This window comes from Agelaius tricolor, unplaced genomic scaffold, assembly GCF_023055355.1.
Source record: "Agelaius tricolor isolate 1412-34295 unplaced genomic scaffold, bAgeTri1.0.p SCAF_49, whole genome shotgun sequence".
NCBI classification, from domain to species: domain Eukaryota; kingdom Metazoa; phylum Chordata; class Aves; order Passeriformes; family Icteridae; genus Agelaius; species Agelaius tricolor.
Window position 1 is genome coordinate 627,606 of NW_027269309.1, and position 18,448 is coordinate 646,053.

General features: G+C 41.1%; 1 protein-coding gene across 5 annotated transcripts in view; it reads right to left on the reverse strand.

Annotated features, from left to right (window-relative positions):
* The window catches only part of ITCH (itchy E3 ubiquitin protein ligase), a 58,209-nt gene extending 42,023 nt beyond the window's left edge, over positions 1 to 16,186 (reverse strand). For all 5 annotated transcript variants that reach the window (XM_071455376.1, XM_071455375.1, XM_071455374.1 and 2 more), the window contains exon 1: positions 16,049 to 16,186. The gene's annotated coding sequence lies outside the window, so the exon portion shown is untranslated. The remainder of the gene's footprint in view (positions 1 to 16,048) is intronic.
* Positions 16,187 to 18,448: the final 2,262 nt, after the last annotated feature.

Below are 18,448 nucleotides of genomic sequence, written 5' to 3' on the forward strand. Positions count from 1 at the left end.
AGCAGAGAGTTTATCCCCTTGAAAGGTTAAAGTCCTAGAATTGGGAATGATTTGACTATAGGGAACCAACTTCTCAGAATGAACAGTACTCTTCTTCCATAGGGAAATACCCTTTTGGCATCTCCAAAATCCCTCTGACCTTAAATATTCCTGTTACTAGGACTGTTAGATTGTTAGTCTAGATCTCTAACAAAAAAAGGCTAAAGTTCTAGCAATCAGAGCTCTCATATCTTGTAGAAATAAATTACAGCTTCCCCTCTTAATTCTTCCACTTCCTTGCACTGTGAACCATGTCCTACATGGAGTTTTGAGGAAACAGAGGTTAAAGAAATATTCTGTGCTGTAGCTTTAGGGATATCCTTCCTCAGAAATAAGACAGACTGAAGCAATGTTATGAACAGCATGTATTTCCATAACAGGCAATAAAACATCTGTATTTCACTTTTAAAAAGTCACAACTGTTACATTTTGAGGTTTCTATAAAGAAAGGATCTAGAAAGTATAAACAGTATTTTTTCACTGGTAACCTTGGAAGAGAATTTTCTCCAGGGCAAAGCACACAGTGTGGCCAGACACTTCCAAGCAGTCACTGTTAAACTGCTCTGACATTAACCTGACCAGGTATTTGAGAACATTTAGTGCTTTCTGTAAACTGCAGCTGCTTGATAAACACAAAACCCTACAGCACACAGCCTCAGTTATGGCTCACCCAAGTAACATCCCACCCTGGCTGTAGGAATACATGTATCTGTTTTGTAATTCAGAGATCAGGTTTCCTAACTCACATTTTATCAGAAAGGACGACTTTGAGCCCAATGAAGCACTGAAGAGAAGTACCACGAGGTAGTTAACAAAACAGTTACCCAAAACAATAATATTTTGTTCCATCTGCCCTGTAAAAGCTTATTTAGCCCTATAGTCATATTTAGTTTCAGTTGGCTCAGAGGCAGAGAGGCTCCTACAAAGCAAAAATTCCAATCTTGAGCATCTCAGTCAAATATTCATGGTGCTGTTCACAACAGGTTATTTTAGACCTTACCATGACAGCAGGCAAAGGCATCTTCTGAAGAACTTTACCCAAAGTCCCTTCCTGCCTGTTGCTATGGGAAGGGGAAGGAAAGAATTTATCTGGAGGCCTCTGCTTATCACTGCTTCAGCTGCATGACACAGTAGTGAGAAGAGACAGTCACATAAATCCACAAGCTATAAGCTACTTATTCATGTTATTCAATTAATTTTTGATTAGGGCAATGAAATTATCTTAATGCGATCACTCAGAGGAAAAACATTAAGTAAAAATTTTACATTATTTCCCCTCCTTTAGGCAATTTTCTTACTTATAATCTATGAACTGATGACTGCCTGGAAGAGGTATTTCAACAGTTTTCCTGCAATCCAAGAAGTCAGGGAAGCAGTATGGAAAAAGAAAAAATTAACACTTATATATTTAAAACAAAGGCATTCATGGATTAAAACCATGAAACACATGAACAAAACTCGAAAAGATGAAAAGACACCAGAGTAAACCCCAAAATTTTGCCTGTTATGAAGCACCCAGATAATTAAGGAGAAAAAATACACAGAATAGGCACTGACTTTGAAGTCAGGGTACCTAATCTTGTGAAAATTTTCACTGAGGATGAGAAAAGCATGCTTGGTTTAAGTCTTGGAGATTTCTGAAAACAGTCTTAACAAGTGCCAAGCTACATTTATATCTTTACCTCTCAGAACCTTTCCATGCATTCCTGCTCTTCCCTATGTTGCGCGCTTAAGCAAAACATGATCTAAGAATGATCTGAAAATAACATAAATGAAAATGGGTTACTAAAAGACCATATGAGGATATCTTAAAACAAGAACACATCTCTAGGAATTCCTTTCAATTTCTTCCTTTTATTTTTTTTTTTTTTAATAGAAGCAAACAATAATTTGGGCTGGAAAGGGCCTCTGGGGGTAATCCTGTCCAACATCCTCCAAAACAAGGAACATCACTGTTAACCCAAGCTGCTCAATTGACTTGTAGAAATGTTCACTACACTCAACTAGGAGCAAAATACAAGTTATAATAAAGGCATCTTAACAGACATTTATGCTTGCAGATGCAATGACAAAAAAGTGAGTGGCTCTGAGGCTTTACACAAACACATACTAGGGCATGAATGTGCATAATGCCTTCCATCCTTAACATGTCAGCCATCAACATCTCCATACCACACTGCTGCTAAAACCTACCAAGGAAACTAAAACACATCAAAAATGAAATTGCAAAAAGATGCATTCCTTAGAAATTTTATTCTTCTTGATATTGGTGGTAAGAGATTGCTCACGGTCAAGATTGCTTACTTCTGTCAAAACTTCATACCACAAATCAAACAGCTTCTCTAAACCACAGGAAAAATCTAACAGTTAAAAAAACAGCCCAAACATTGTACATGACAAGATTTATTTTGCTACATGATTTAATTCTTAGAAGTGCAATAATTTTTTCAGTGTATGCTTGTACATTCATTTCAGATGGCTTTGAACTGAAAGACTGAGAAGAGTTTCCAAGCTAAGTCCTTTGGAAGGATTCTCCTGCTCAGTTTTTCAGCTACTCCTTTAACACCTTAGGATGTGTATTTCTCTGCAACTTTTATTAATACCAATCTATATAAATGCTTCACTTATTCTCAATTTAGGTGGGTTTTTTTTTGTTTGTTTGTTTCTTCTTGAAGGCTTTCACTGCTGCCTCATTTTCAAAACTTGTTCATATAGTACACATTCAGAGAAAATTAAAATAAAAATAATACTAAAACCTGTATTTAAGAATAAGACGACTTCAGCTTATCCCAGCTAATTGCATTGTCACATGGCTTCTAAGCTTCACACTGCAGGAATTACTTGCCAAAACAGATTCCTATTTTCTTACACACCCATTTTCACCTCCTGCACTGTGATATTCTGAAAAACTCTGTGCCTACACCTTTCAGAATTACTGTAGTCAACCTGTCTCTTTTTTGCTGCAGCCCCTTTCACAATGGCATAGCCATTTCCAGTGACGGTCTCTGAACTCCCTCATGAGGATTTGCTGTGCCCACACCCACAAGCAGTGCAGTACAACAGGAATGGCACCAGGCAGGAAGGTCTGCACACCTGAAACCCACATGGGATATGTTCTTGGAGTTTTAGTTTGACAGCTCCAGTGGGATCCCACAGTCCAACACGAGCAAGACCACAGCTTCCAGTTTAGTTTCATCCAAAAGCAACTCAGCTTCCTTGATCCAAGCAGATTTCACAAGTCAAATCAAGTGCAGTCTGTGAGAACGTTCAGTGGATTAATTTCCAAAGTGGACTCCTTGTCCAAATTAAAACAATTAAAGCACTAATGAAGATTGTTTCTTTTCCTGCTCTCTCTGCTATGCATTCTGGCCATGAGGAAAACCTCCACAGGTCTCTCACATTCACTGACTCAAGTTCACTCTTTTTGCATTACTTCTGTTCTTCTTTAATTCCCTGCACATGGACATGAGTATTTTCTTGTTTGTCCTTGCTGGGCCCCTTTGTTTCTGAACTGCCACCTTTCATTCTATTCCACTCTGACAGTTTCAGAGGAGATTCTTTTTCAGAATATTTTCCTTTATAAAATTATAAAAAGAAAATCCCAAAGTTTCTCACTCTCCATCAGTGGGACAGATGTGCTTTTTCCCTTCTTCTGTGCAAAATCAAGGCTAGAAAATTGCTTCTACAAAACTACTAGGAAGTTTTAACTGCTGTGCTCTGGTCTAAGAAAAAACAGAGTATTTAGTCAAAGAGATTAAGATTACATTTAGACTGTATGTCTATTCAATACAAATGATGAATGCTGTAGGTAAAAAAAGGTCTGTCATAAAGCACAACATATTTGTGTCATCAAACAGGGTAACAGATTGTCTCCCTGAGGCCTAAGTGATGAGCCAAACTACAGAATTGCTTGTTTCATGTGGAAGGAGGAGCAGTCACTGAGTACCACTACCTGTGTAAGCACAAATGGTTTTTTACCACAAGCAGTATAAATTTCCAGAAGTATTCAGCATCTAGAAAGATGGTGAAGAACTGAAGTTTCTTCTCCTGTTTATTCTATGCATTAGAGAAAATCAGTGAAGTCCACTCTGTGCCACGCTGAAGTGAAAAGTCCAACTCCTATCAGTTGACTCTCCACATTCCTGGTACTGAAAAAAATCAAATGACACCTCTTTCTTTGAAATAGCAAGAAGGATGATCCAAGACAGACTGATCAGTGTCATCTCAAATCCAGGGAGGTCAGGGAGCAAATTCTAGTAGGAGCCATTCCAAAAATAATGTGGACAAGAAAGTGATTTGTATTAGTCAGCATGGCTCTATAAAGAGGAAATAATGTCTGACAGACCTGACAGCTTTCTTTGAGAAGATGACTTGGTAGCTGGGACAACACCATTTTCTACAACATCCTCACACAAGGGGATGAAGCAGGGCCAGGCAGGACTAGGGGGTAACTGCAAGCCTGGATGAAGGGCAAGGGTCCCAGGGCTGGGATCAGAGGTGCACTGCCCAGTTAGAACCCAGGCACTGGTGCTGGAGCCCAAGGGTACAGACTTGACCAGCACTGTTTAAGTTCCCCATTTATGACCTGCACCCAGCTCACCCTCAGCAAATATGCTGATGGAACAAAAATTCCACAAGGAGAAGTGCAGAGTTCTCTACATGGTGAAGAATAAACCCATGAACCAGTAAAGGCTGGGGGGCAGCTGGACAGACAACAACTCTGCAGAAGACACTGGTGCTGTTGTACATGAAGCAATGCTTCCTCACAGTAACAACAAATAAAAGGGTTGCTAGCATCCTGGATTAGGAAAAAGCATCACTTGCAGCATGAGAAAGGTGATCATTCTCTTTCATTCTAATTCTAGAATTAGAACCACTCTTTAGATTCCCCAAATCAAGAGCGACACAGATGGACTGATGTGACACCAGCAAAGGGGTACAGAAACAATAAAGTGATTGGGAAGAGGCTGAGAAAGGTAGGATTGTTAAGCCTGGAAAGGAGAATGATCAGGAGGATCTAATCAGTGTGTATAAATACTTGAAGGGTTAAAAGGCTGAAGGCAGACTCTCCCTAGCAGTACTCGGGGATGGGACAATAGCCAGCAGGCACAAATTAAAATGCAGGAAATTCAGCCTAAAACCAGGGGATGGAGTAATTTATTTTTCTGTGGGGTGGTTGAAGAGCAGAGAACTTGTCAAGAGAGGTTAAATCACCTTTCTCAGAGCCATTCCAAACCTGACTGAACACATTACTGACCGCTCTAACAAGCCTCGCTCTAAGAAGATGAATTTGGATCAGGCCATGTCCAGGAGTCCCCGCCAACTTCAGGCATTCTGTGATTCTTTTGGTTCCCTAAAACAACCTCAGTAATTCCTGTTGTACCTGTCCTGTTTTTCTTTTTGAGTCTCTGTCCTGTAGCAGATTCCTCCTCTAAAGAGACATCTATCAAGCTGGTCATGTAGGCTATTTTTTTTTCCAAACTGAGGATCCCTTTCAGTGCTCAGTTATTAATACAGCTTTACTAGTTTGAATAGAAAGACACAGATTGCATAAATCAGCATTGCACTTTCTTCAAGTTCAGTAATGTTCATCTTGAACATCAAGATTTTAATTTCTACAGCTTTTCCTATGTCCTACACTAAAATTCAGTGCACAAGTCTGCACCAGGTATTTCTTCTCACTTTTAACAACTACTTCCATTTCCCTTATTGCTGCTGTGTATTATAACAAACAATAGCAAGAGCAATATGGCTTGAGTGAATTTCCTACATGTCCAGCACTATGCAGACCCAAGTGTTAGCCAGCTCCAATTAATGACAATCAGGTTACATGAAACTGAAAAATATCCAAAAGTCAACTGGTTCAACTGTCCCAACATAAAGCTGTTAGTGGACACTTTATATGCACACTGGTTTCCTGGTTTATTTTCTTTTGCCCTAATAAAAAACCTCACAAAAAATTCACATATCACTGCCTTGGAACCTGTGCTATCCCATCGTTATAAAAACAACATCAGTGATGAGAAAGTCATTAAATATCATGGGAGATACTCTGTTTATTCAAAAAGATATCATAATTTGTTCATGCTTTCATGTATTTCCTTCATGTTAACTTATATGGCTATTATTTACCCAAGCAAATCTGGACAGTTACCTGTATGTTGCTCCCTATCTCTCCCATGCTTCTTTAAAGCCGCTGTTCTGGTACTTTCAATCCAACTACTTACTCTCTTTTACCTAAAAAATATCCCATCTGTGACAAATTTAGGCTGGAGAGTCACTTAAAGAATCCTCTAACAGTTTTTAAAAGCTTCTCCTAAGTGTCTATAAAAATTAGTCCAAACCTCAGTGGGAAAGACTGGCACTGAAGTTTCACTTATGATACTAAAACTAAACAAACATGATGCTGTCAAAATCCCCACAATGTCTACACAGGTAACTTGATTTTGGAGGTATAATATAGCTGCATAGCATAACATAGCTTCCTTTCCCATCAATGTGCTCTTCTACCACTTTAGCCTGATGATTTTCACACATCCACTGAATTTCCCTCATTTCCCAGTGCCTACATTTATCTTCCCTATCTCATTAGTACAGACATACCCACTCAGCATCACAGCTCACACTACTGCTTTAAGTTATTTTCCAATTAAAAAGGTGGAAATAGTCAACCTCCATGAGCAAATTTCAGAAACTACAGAACTTAATTTGATGCTTATGGGAAGAGATAAAAGACTGGTATCACTGGATATGTTAAGAGAAGCACTTTAACTTATTTGACACATTATTTTGTGACTTGTCATCAGGAAAAAATCCATGGTTTTTGTATTACAGCTATTTTTAAAAATACTTCAAAGGCATTACTTTTGAAGTGTGTTCTGCCAGTTGATGGGGGCGGTTTAAAGGACAAACGCCAATGGAAAGAGTGGTCTTGTTTGACTATGAATATTAAAGCAACACAAAAGTAAAATAATACATTCAATAAAACTACACTCTTGGCTTTAGCAACAAGCAAAAAGAAGCAAGGTAATGCACCTAATAATTGCTGTATGAGAGACAGGATAATGATTTGGAAAGATACATCACCAATTGCCTAAATACTCCACCATCATCCAGAGCCCACAGTCACTGGGGAGCCCCGTTCTGCAGGAAGGACCTAGAGAACACTTGCTGGCAACTGGGAGAATCCCACGTGGTGCATCCACCCATGAGTGAGGTCTCCAAATTCCCTGAAAATGGGTTTTTATAGGCCCAAATCAGCAAGTCAAAGTGACCTGATGATATTTTTAGCACAGAAACTCCTGGATCCAATGGCACACTTCCCAAGCAGCAGGGGCCAGAGCTTGGCCAGAGCCCAGGCCTTGGCTGGGAGGGTTTTCCCCTAAAATACCCTACAAACAAACCTCTATTCATGGCAGTTGGGAAAGTTTCTTAAAATGATACATTTCTTGCAGATAACTACACAAGGTTATAGAGAGCTAGCATAAGCATCTGTGTTATTTATTTTTAGCTAAATAATACTGATTGTGTTAGTCACATAATGCCCAAGGTTCATCGTTTAAGTCAACTCTGGCTGAGGCCTGCTGCTCAGGCCTAAGCACATCAAAGTGTGAATAAGAAACATTTTCTTTGCTGTAAAATAACACAGTAAAACAAAATATGAGGCCACCACCTTCTGTTTCACCATCCAGCTTGCAGCTCTGGAACAAGTCCCTTCAGAAGCAGTTACACATTCAGTTATTAACAGAGGGCAGCACCTACAGAGGATTTCATAATCTCCGGCCATTAGTTTTACCTCTTATTTACAGCTCAGTGCTTGCTTCACATTATTTCCCCATTCCTTTCTCAGAGCTACATTTCATTATCAATGGTTCGTACACACACCTAAACAAACCTGCGAAAAGCTTTTAACTCTGGGGAATGAAAAAAATCCAAAAGCTTGACCATGCAATTACCCAATTACCTGTAGTGATTACTAAGAATGACAACTTCAGCAGCCATTACAGTTGTTGTACATGTTTATATGGTTGTAAAATTGTACAGCTGTAATGTTTTTAAAAGTAGCTTCTGGAAAGATTGTTGTCTAGCAGCAAAATGTCAACCCCGACCATCTCACCTGGAAGCCTAAAATGGAGCAGATGCAATTTCCAAAAGTGCAATGCTGATGTCTACATGAACCTTAACACAATTTTTCAGGATGTTCTGTGCAGGACTGTCCAGTACACAATGCACCTTGTTCTAAGTGTCCAATAGCACCAGTGAAGGTTTAATGAGCACAAAATTACCTCCCTGTGTGGGTATAGCAATGAAGAGAGCCCCCGACACAGCTCCACTCCTTTGCTCCCAAGAACACAGCTAAAAAGGCCTATGGAGCTTGCATGAGATATTGCCCATAAAAACTTGCTAAACAGATCATCACTGCAGGTACCTGAGCAATAAACGAAATCGAAACAGACTGCACAGCTCTGCAATTCAGCCTGGCAAGGCTCATCAAAGAAATGATGAATCATTCCCTACTACCAGCACCAACCACATATCTGAAATGTGCTGATGACTTCAAATCTCTTGAAAAAGAAAGCTCTTTGTCGCTTGCTGCTTGTACCTGCTTCAGCAAAGTAGAGGGTGTAAGACAGTTCCTGTTGATTGACTCAGCTGTGGGAACAAGAACTGCTGTAGACAACGCACTGAAATTCTCACAGGTAAGGTATGACTACACATGCACTGCCCCCTAAGAAAAATAAGCTGCTGCTCTGAGTATTCTTGAACAGCAGAATCAAAGAAACTAGAAGTGGAAAGCCAGTACTTGGAACAAAATGAAGTGATATTGCTATGTGCAAAATTCAGCGTCAGCTGAAAATAAACGTTGCATTTTTCCAAACTAAATTATTTATTACTTAAGTAAATCCAAAAGATGCAATGGAAATTAGAATTTCAGGGAGGGGAGAAAGTATTGAGATTATTTAAGTCAACCCTGAGGTATCTGAAAGTCTGCTACGGGTCATTGTCTTTTCCAAAACCGCAAACTGCCGCAAGCAAAACCTTTAATTCCAGAGGAGTCATCTTCATGTTTTCTAATTTCACCAGAAGTCCAATACCTGCTCCTAGAAATTGTTTACTAGTGACCAGATGGCAACTGGTCAAAGTACAGCCATGGGTGGACAACAAAGGCATCTCAACCCTGCAAAATCTGACTGCTTGCTAAATTCCAGCTCATGCCTCTCTGTAAAATAAAACAGAAACTATAGGAGAAAGGTGGCCTAGAATTGTACCACTATTCCAATATTCTCAACACTTCCATTAAACTTGGGTTTTCTGAGGCTGCCGTAAGACTCCTTTAACCCTTATAAAAAGATAAAGCAGATGTCAGAAATCTTAATTCTTTCAACTAAAGTAATAAGTAAATTCCTTAAACAAAAGTTTCAGTCTTTACGTCCTAGATCTTCTATGTGAAAAACTGACAATTGCACATTAAATAAAAACAAAAGAACAAGATTATCTTCTAACAACAAACATCGACTGTATCCTTCAATTTCAAGGGACTTGCCTTATAGCTGGGATACAACTGGAAGCCCACAGGTTGGTGAAGAAGCACAGGACTGGCTCCTAAACCAAAACTTGCAAGTGAACCAGAGGTAACTGCACCACCCACACATGTCAGCAGTGCAGCTACTGAGCAGTGAAGATGGGGAATTATCCTCCTGCAGCTGCATACTGCCCAAGGAGTGGGCCCCCTTCCCCGTGACACTCCCCCATCTAACAGTCCTTCCCTATCTTCGTGTCAATTCTAGTCATAAACTGACATTCAAGGACCTGTTTAATCCAGGAAATCTTCAGGAAAAAAACCCTGATAACTGTGAAACTGTGTATTTTTTAAAAACAAAATAGGCATACTTTGTATGCCCTGGCAAAATATTCTATGCGAGGAGAGTAATTTATTGTGAGCACATTATACCATATATCCACCCCTTCATGGCTTCCCTGGCCATACATCATGTGGAAAACCAAAATGGAACCCACACACTGGAGCAAAAGAACAGGCTCATAGGGTTAGAACACTGTGCAGTGACCACCTCAATCAGCAAAACATCCTTACAGATACAAACCTTGAGTCTGAACCATGTGAGGAGTACTGACAATTTTCTTCTAAATTCTGTTCAGACACTATGTAGTTTGCATTACTGTGTGTGAGATTAGAAGTCATGAAGGCAGAAATATAGAATATGAAGTATAGAGTTTACTATTTTTAAAACAGGAAGTGAAATTCCAAAAAGCAAAGAAATCCCAGCTGTGACACAGACTCTTAGAATAAATCTCATCCCTATTATTACTGTGTCTAAGTCCCCTCCTCTGTCACCTCCCACATCAGTCACCCCTAACTATGAATTTCACTTTGTTGGTGTCTTCTCCACTCAAACACAGAGTGCACTGGGCAGCTTCCAGCCTCGAAACAAACAGGCATTAGTCTGAAAATATTTTCACCTCTAATATCCCCCTCAGGACAGTGTTATTTTGTCCACCTTGCAATACCCCTCAGGACAGTATTATTTTGTTTCACATCACAGATGTGAAAGCAAGATGTTGCTTAAATGTTATTTTTTTCTTTAATAACTCAAACTCTCACTACTGCCTTAAATCTTGTAGTCCAGAGAGCCTCATGATGAGTGGAAAGGAAGGGAAAGCAGAAAAAAGTCATGAGATGCCACGCCACACCTCACAGGGCTATGTTTAAAACCTTTAAACCATGGAGAATATCAAATAAACCACCAGCAATGTCAACAGGTCTCCACATAGAGCAAATCCACCTGCCCAAACCAGATTTCAGAACAGGAGTTAAACATCCTGATTCAATGGGTGCACAGGAGAACAATGAGAACACCGCTGCCTCACGACAGCTTTTTCATTGACCTGTACTCAATTTGGTTCAGGCAAACATTTAATAAACGCAGCATTGCTCTGGAAATTGGTCTTTTTAATACTCACAAAATGCCTCATTGGTATAAGGCAAAAAAAAGGTATTTTAAAATCTTACTGGTACACTCAATTTAACATGCACAATGTGGAACATGCCAATTACATGCAGGATTACTGCCTGTGGATCCTAAGTTTTCCTCTGTATCTTTGAGTGATGATCACTCAAATGGAATTAGAAATGTTACATGTGGTGAGTATTCCATCTGAAAACACAGGTGAGAGCTGTTTAGTTTGGGCAGCTATGGAAACTTCTTTCAGGTAGAGTGAGGTGATCAAAGTGTCTTCCTTCAGCATTTCCCTTCTCTTTACCATTACCATTATACACATTATTTCCCTTCAAACAGCTGGAAAAAGAAACTGCTCTGAAGGCTTCATCATTGAAGACATCACATGCACTGGGTCAATCACAGACATTTAAGAACCAAAGCAGCTTTGTGATCTTTGAACTGGTGTCTTTAATGTTCCTTCCAACCCAAACCATGCTGTGATCCAGATACAAAAAGCAAGTCAGTGTCACACAAGTCTCACTTTTTATCTTCTAAGCTCACAAATTCTCCTTTCTCTCATTTCCTTTATAAAGTGCCCTTCACATGCAGGATTGCCCAGGAATTTTTAATCTGAACAGAAAGGAAAGGGTGTTTGAGGTAAAATCTGGTGAAAATATGCAGCTCACCACTTTCACAGAAGTTAGCAAGCCTGGTTAAAGATTAGCCCAAATACATTACCATTTTATGAACATTTTTATATATTGGTCAATACATTTCTTATCTAGTCTCTGAAATTATATACTTACAGCAGTAGAAAATACACATGTACATATACAAGGCACATACACTTGTAGAGACAAGCCTTAAGAGAAATGAATCAACAGTGATCCACAGATCACTTAACTCAGGCTCTGATAAGCCAAAAGTAAAAGAAAAAACTTTAAGGATGAGGAATCCTTATCCAGAACAAACTTGCTCCATCTATCTGCTTTACAAATAGATGAAAAGAGCAACACTGACAGAGCAAAAACCTCAGGGTGTCAGAAAAGTAGAAGAGGAATATTCAGAGCAACAAGTCTTAATACATTCAAGTGTTTATGAAGCCAGCAGTGAATAAAATAAAAAACTGGATATCTGAGCATTCTAACTGTTAAGCAAGACTAGTGATTATTAATACACAATTAAAAGTTAGCTAGCACTGGGGACTGGGAAGGCACTAAGCATGGATACTGACCAAAAGCATGTTAAAAATTAACACAACCCACTCTTGTGTGTCTCAGTCCATCTCTTCAGCTTGCTTAGCATTGAGCTTTCCTTCACTTTTTCCACTGAATGAGGCAAGGTTAAAAAGGGTAGTAAAGTTATGAATTACTTGCCCAGGCAAAAGTTCCATCCCAATCACATGAAACTGAAGGGATCAAAGAGCCTATTTTATTTTTCTGAAAATTAACATGCTTCCAGTCACAAATTTTATATTCCTAATGGATATTTCACTATTAATGGCTATTTATTTGATGAATTAATGAATAAATCAGAAGCAGATTGCAGGCCTGTCTTACCATGTCTTTTTCTGTTTCAAGATCACCTTAATCTTTCACTTGATCTTTCTCTTCCTTAGTAATAAACTTCAAAAAGATTACTAGGTATCCAGTAAATACTTAGGAAAGAAAAAATATGTGTAAAGGCTACCACTGAAAGAAAATTAGACCTATAAAGAATAGAAAACTGAGAACATGAAGATTTTATACAGGCTGATAGCAACACTCCTCTTGAAAGTTCCAGTTTCCATATTATGGGCTACCAAATCCAGAACCTGAGACCTGTACATTTCAGGTAAAGAAAGGTAAGTCACCGAACTTTCACTTCCTGATTAGAAAGGTTCTACACAATCAAATTGGAACAATCCACCTGAAGAGCATTGGCCTCTTCCTGCTGAGCAACAGCACCATTCGAGTCTGAGCTCCAGCTTCAGAACCAATGGTGTAAATGCAAACATGACAGGAGTTCTGTGCCTGACTGAAACAATCGGCCTCTCCCAGCAGCAGAGAATAGCTTGGGCAGGTGGGTGCAAGGCAGGAACTTTAAAAAAAATTTAAAAAAAAAAAAAAAAAAAAAAAAGAACAGCAACATACCGCCAAATTTGAAAAACTATTTGAATAACCAGCACAACAAGATGTGGTATCGTGTTTCCTCAGAGGGGAGAAAAAAAACCTGCTGTGCTTTGGTATAGTAAAAGCAGAAATTCCAGGCATAACTTGAGAGCTGGTCATATGAAACAGGGCCCTGGCTTCTTCAAAACACTCTTTCCCAGTTTGTTGTAATACTTTCATTCCTATTATGCGTAATTTGCAATTCTTATGAAGAAAAATATCAATCCTTCAGCTCCAGCAACTCTGCACTACAGTAAAACCTGAGTGTCAGTCACTTAGAGAAACTGAGCAAGTCTCTATTGCTTTAGTCTTCTAAGAGAAGGATGAAGAACCTTTCTCTCACCAAAATGTGCACTCAGAATTAGCTCAGCTAACAGTCCAACCAGGCCCAAGAAGGACTGCCTACAGTCTTTAAAAATACTCAAGTTACAAGACAGTAAAACTAAATATCTAGAATACTCCCAAGCTAGACTATAATCATGGCTTGTCTACTTCCCCTTTGAGGCAAGCACTCACTTCAAAATGCTTCTGCATCTGGGCAAAGTACAGCCACAGCAAGGAACTGTGGCCAACAGTCCTCTGGGTTATGCACACACCTTCACCTTCCTCAGTTGTGAGGGAATAAAGAAATTCCTGCAATTACATGTAAGTACAGCAGAATGACAAAAACTAGAACATTACATGAACATAACTGGACACCCAAACAGAAAAGCTTAAAAATAAACTCCCAGAAGTGTCATCATTACCATGTGCAAGGGGTTTTTCTTCTACTCTCAGCCTACAGACTCTTTTCCTTGCTTTTAAGAAGAAATCAAATTGGGTTTATTGCTTGAAAAGTACTTCACTATGGTTGAATATATTTATCACTTTGTTTAAACAGCTTAAACTCACAAAAAATGTTTATTTAGATGCTATCATTGACTGATACTGATAATGCTGCTGACAAACATCTCTCTTTCACATGCTGTAAAACAGAATAAAATTACTTTGTAAATCTCTCATGAAACATTTTTCAAGCAGTCTGTGACAAACTCTCTGAAAAAAAACCATAAATTTAATCTCCTCAAGACAAACACCATGCTAGTTTACTGCCTTTCTTCCTATTACCTTATGCTGTAGTTTTCCCCAAACCATTTTGAAACTTAAAGAAATAAGGTAACTCATGTTTCAGGTTGGTTTCACAACAGAAGAAACAGAACTTTAAGAAAGGAGAGAAAATTGAGGGAAGAAAAAGAGGTGATGCTGCTTAACTAATAAATTCATATAAATAATCTTCTCTCAATCTCTCTTAAGCCCTAAAATAACTTTAATCTGTAAGAAGCTTTCAAAGTTAGCACTCAGAAGTCTCAGTTATTTTCCACTCTCAAATTATCTCTCACATCTACTGTTGTTGTTTTAAAGACAAGAAAACTCACTTTGGGTCTGAATGCTACATATTATTCCAAAGATCATTTGGAGGTGAATGCATTCAGTGCAGTGATTAAATGTCAGCTAAATCACAACTAAGAATGCACACTAGACACAGTCCACATTTAAACAGCTGTAGTGAATAGCAGGGTAATTGTAATGAAATTACAACTGCTTTGGACTTTCACTTCAAGAAAACAGAAAAGAATTTACTGTTTTTTCAAACAATACATTTTTAAGCATTAAAATCCTCAGAACCAAAGATGGCCTGTGATTCATGTTTCATTCTTAAATGCCTGTGCCTTTTCTCAGGTAAATACAAGCAACTGCTGGATCTACTGTCACTCCCTCAGCACAGAATGCCTTCTTTCAAATACCAGCCCAGATTTCTCTCCACTTCTCTTCAAAAAGGTTGACAGGCAGGGTAGCAGAGACCAAGCAAAACAATGAGAAATTCACGCCAATAAGCAGCAATATATTGGGAAAAGACAGTCTAAAATACGCTGGTTTCTGACTTCTTCATGTCTAACTAAGCTATAAAGGTAAGTTTTGCTGGGGGTATTTCCTCAAGCATCAAGGGTTAAGGTTGCCACAACACAGGTATCCCAAATGCTACACCTGCCCCTTTCTCTGCATCACACTCAGATCAGAAGGTCTTCTGATAACATCATAAATTACAGCAATTAAAACAAGCTGAATTCTCGATTATTAGAGCAAATTAGAGAAACCCATCCTCGAACACCTTTGTCTGCTTTTATCTCGACAGCACTAGCACACAAGGTCAAAGAAAACCGGCGTGGGAGCGGAGGAGTTAACAGCCAGAACTTGTCCATGTTTCCAAAATAGAGCGGTGGCACCAACGATGCCATTCTGCCGTGTTTACAAGAGAGAACAGTTCGGGATAAACCTCTGGCTGTAGTCACGCTTTATCGCTAGGACACATTCCTTCAGCGTCCGACTGTACCCGGCCGAGATAAAGACACCGAAGCCCCGTACACCTGGAAGGAGCCCCGGGATAGGGGGGACACACACCGGGGAAGGAGGCTGTGCTGGAAGGGCTGCGGAAAGCACAGCCCTGAAGGGAGCGAGCCTGCGAGAGGGCGAAGGTTTAGGGGCAGATCCTGGCGACCAGGAACAGGGAGAGGCTGGCGGGGTCCGGCCGGGCAGGGACGCAACACTGCCGGGGACGGCTGAGGAAAGACTCGGAACTGGAGGCACCGGGGTGCGGGCAGGTGCCCCCGGCAGCCGCGGAGAGGCGGCGGGGGCGGACAGCGCGGGGGTCCCGGGATCGCCGCCCGCGTCCCGGGGAGGGAGCGGTGCTGCCCCGCTCCTGGAGCTGCCCCGCGGGGCCCGGGGGTACAGAGCGGCGGGTCCGCCCTCAGCGAGCCTCTCCGGATCCGGGCCCGACTGCGGGGTTCCCGCGCCCCCCGCAGGGTCCCCTCCCCAGCGCTACCCCCGTGCCCCCTCTCCACCCCCCGGCCCCGCTCCGCTCACCGGCCGCGGCTCCCCCGTCCCTCAGGTCCAAGATGGCAGCGCGGCCCGCCCGGCCTCCGGCAGCGACTTTGCTAAGTCGGGCGCGACGTGCGCAGGCGCCGAGTCCCCCGGCTGCGGCGGAAGGACCACAGCTCCCACCGTGCCCCGCGCCAAGCACTGCGCATGCTCAGCGCGGGCCACGGGAGCGAGAGGCAGGGACGGGAGGGGTGGGACCGTGAGGGGCTGTGAGGTGCAGGGTGACGAGCAGAGTTCCATATCCTCTGGAGCCAGCCTGGGGGCTGGGAGTGCTCATCCGGGGAAGAGAAGGCTCCAGGAACAACTAAGAGCGCCTTCCAGTGCCTAAAGGAGCTCCGAGGGAGCTGGAGAGGGACTTTGAACAAGGGCCTGGAGTGACAGAACAAGGGACAATGGCTTCCCGCTGCCAGAGGGCAGGATTAGATGGAATATTGAGAAGAAATTCTTCCCTCTAAGGGTGCTGAGGCCCTGGCACAGGTGCTCAGAGAAACTGTGGCTGCCCCTGGATCCCTGGAAATGTCCAAGGCAAGGTTGGACAGGGCTTGGAGCAGTCTGGGACAGTGGAAGGTGTCCCTGCCCATGGCAGGGGGTGGAATGAGATCTTTAAGTTCCCTTCCAGCCCAAATCCATTCCATGAATCTATGATTCTGTAAACAGACCATATATATCTATATATGTGTGTGTGTGTGCACATACACTACAGTAAAAATCTTGGATCATCAAAGCAGCCCTGAGGGCTCACTGGTACAGGAACACCTTGAGGAACCCACGGCCCCCCCTGGCCCCACATTACTGCAGTGACAGCAGCCAAGGGAAATCTCTGAGAGCACAAAGGGACATCCTGGCTAACATGAGTCTGTAACAGTCAAGCAGCTGGGACATCACTGCTCTCACTGTGGGCTTTGGGACACAAAATAAAGCCCTTTGAAAATAAAATAACTTTTGTGATTTTAAAGTATTTGTTGCAGGTGCTTAAGCCACTAATATTATTTAACCTTTACATAAAATTTTTCTTGTTTCAAGTGTGTTTTTTCTTAACCTGAACGCACTATTGCATAAGTGAATTCATAGAAATTACAATACACTTCTTTTGACAGTGAGGAATGAGACAGTGTAGGCTCTGAAATCAGAGGAAATAATACTCAATATTCAGAGAGTAGGAGAATATCCTCAATAATTTTTCAGAAAAATTATACACTTTGCAAATGCAAAGTTTAGCATTTTCTTACAACTGGCAGGGATGTGAAAATCCATCTTGTCTTCCACACATAAACTCCAATAAGATCTCACAGCCACAATTAAGTGACTGTTTCTGTTGATAAGGCCTAAGCAAGAAAACAGCTCCTACTGTTTCCCTGACAGACCAACACATGTGTTTTGATGGCAATCAGCCACCTGTGGTTCCGACTGACCAAGGTACATGTGCACCTCACTTCAGGCACAGAAATCACTTTAATTCCAGAACAGAACAACGTGTGCTGCTCAGCTAGCGGCTGAGTATGGAAAAATCAGGAGCATGGGGCTTTGTCAGAGAGGTGGGAATACATGGGAAGCAAGTTTGGAGCCAAGGTTACAGCCCAGTATAAGGACAAGCAAATTGATCAGCTCATATAAGGTCTGGAGGGTTTTTTATTTTCTCTAAACATTTTCTATGCACCTTTAAGTCTTTATGTTCCTTTAGAGATATTTTACCAGGTACACATACATTTAAATTTCCATAGTTAATGTTCTATTCAAATTAATAATGATAAAAATAAGTTGTACAAGCCTTGCTTAACAGAGATTTCTGTCTCATGCATCACCTACATAAGCAGTGGTCTCTCATCCAGTTCCTGTCCTGGCCAGTGACGCTCTGGCTGACTGCAGCTGGAGTTCCACATCTGCCCAGCTGGGCATCCTTTGCTGTGGGTTTGTTGTCTCCCAGCTGGCACATAATGTTGGTGAAGATGAAACAGGAAAGTCTTATAAATATGATTGCCTGGCAAGAGATTTTGAGAATATGGAAACTATAAGCGAGACTGAAATGAAAGCAAGCTTTGAGATACCAAGCCTTAGTTATTCTGTTTTCCAGAACAACTGGAAAACAATGGCGTGGCCAGCTGAAGGTAATCCCCTTTTGATGGAACAACACCTTCTGCTTGCAGACAGGTCCAAGGGGCAGAGCAGACCCCACTAACTTGGCAGAAGGGGCCCAAAGAGGAGTTTTTAGGGTTTAAAATGTAACACAGTATGGTAATATAGTGATTCTTATAGGCTGTATGGAAATGCTATAGGATTTGTACCTTGTACTAGATTGGCTAGTGAAAATTAGAATATTCAGCAGAGAAGATTTATTGTATTGTAACAGGAACTTTGCTCTCTTTCCCTCTTGCTTTCATTCCTCTC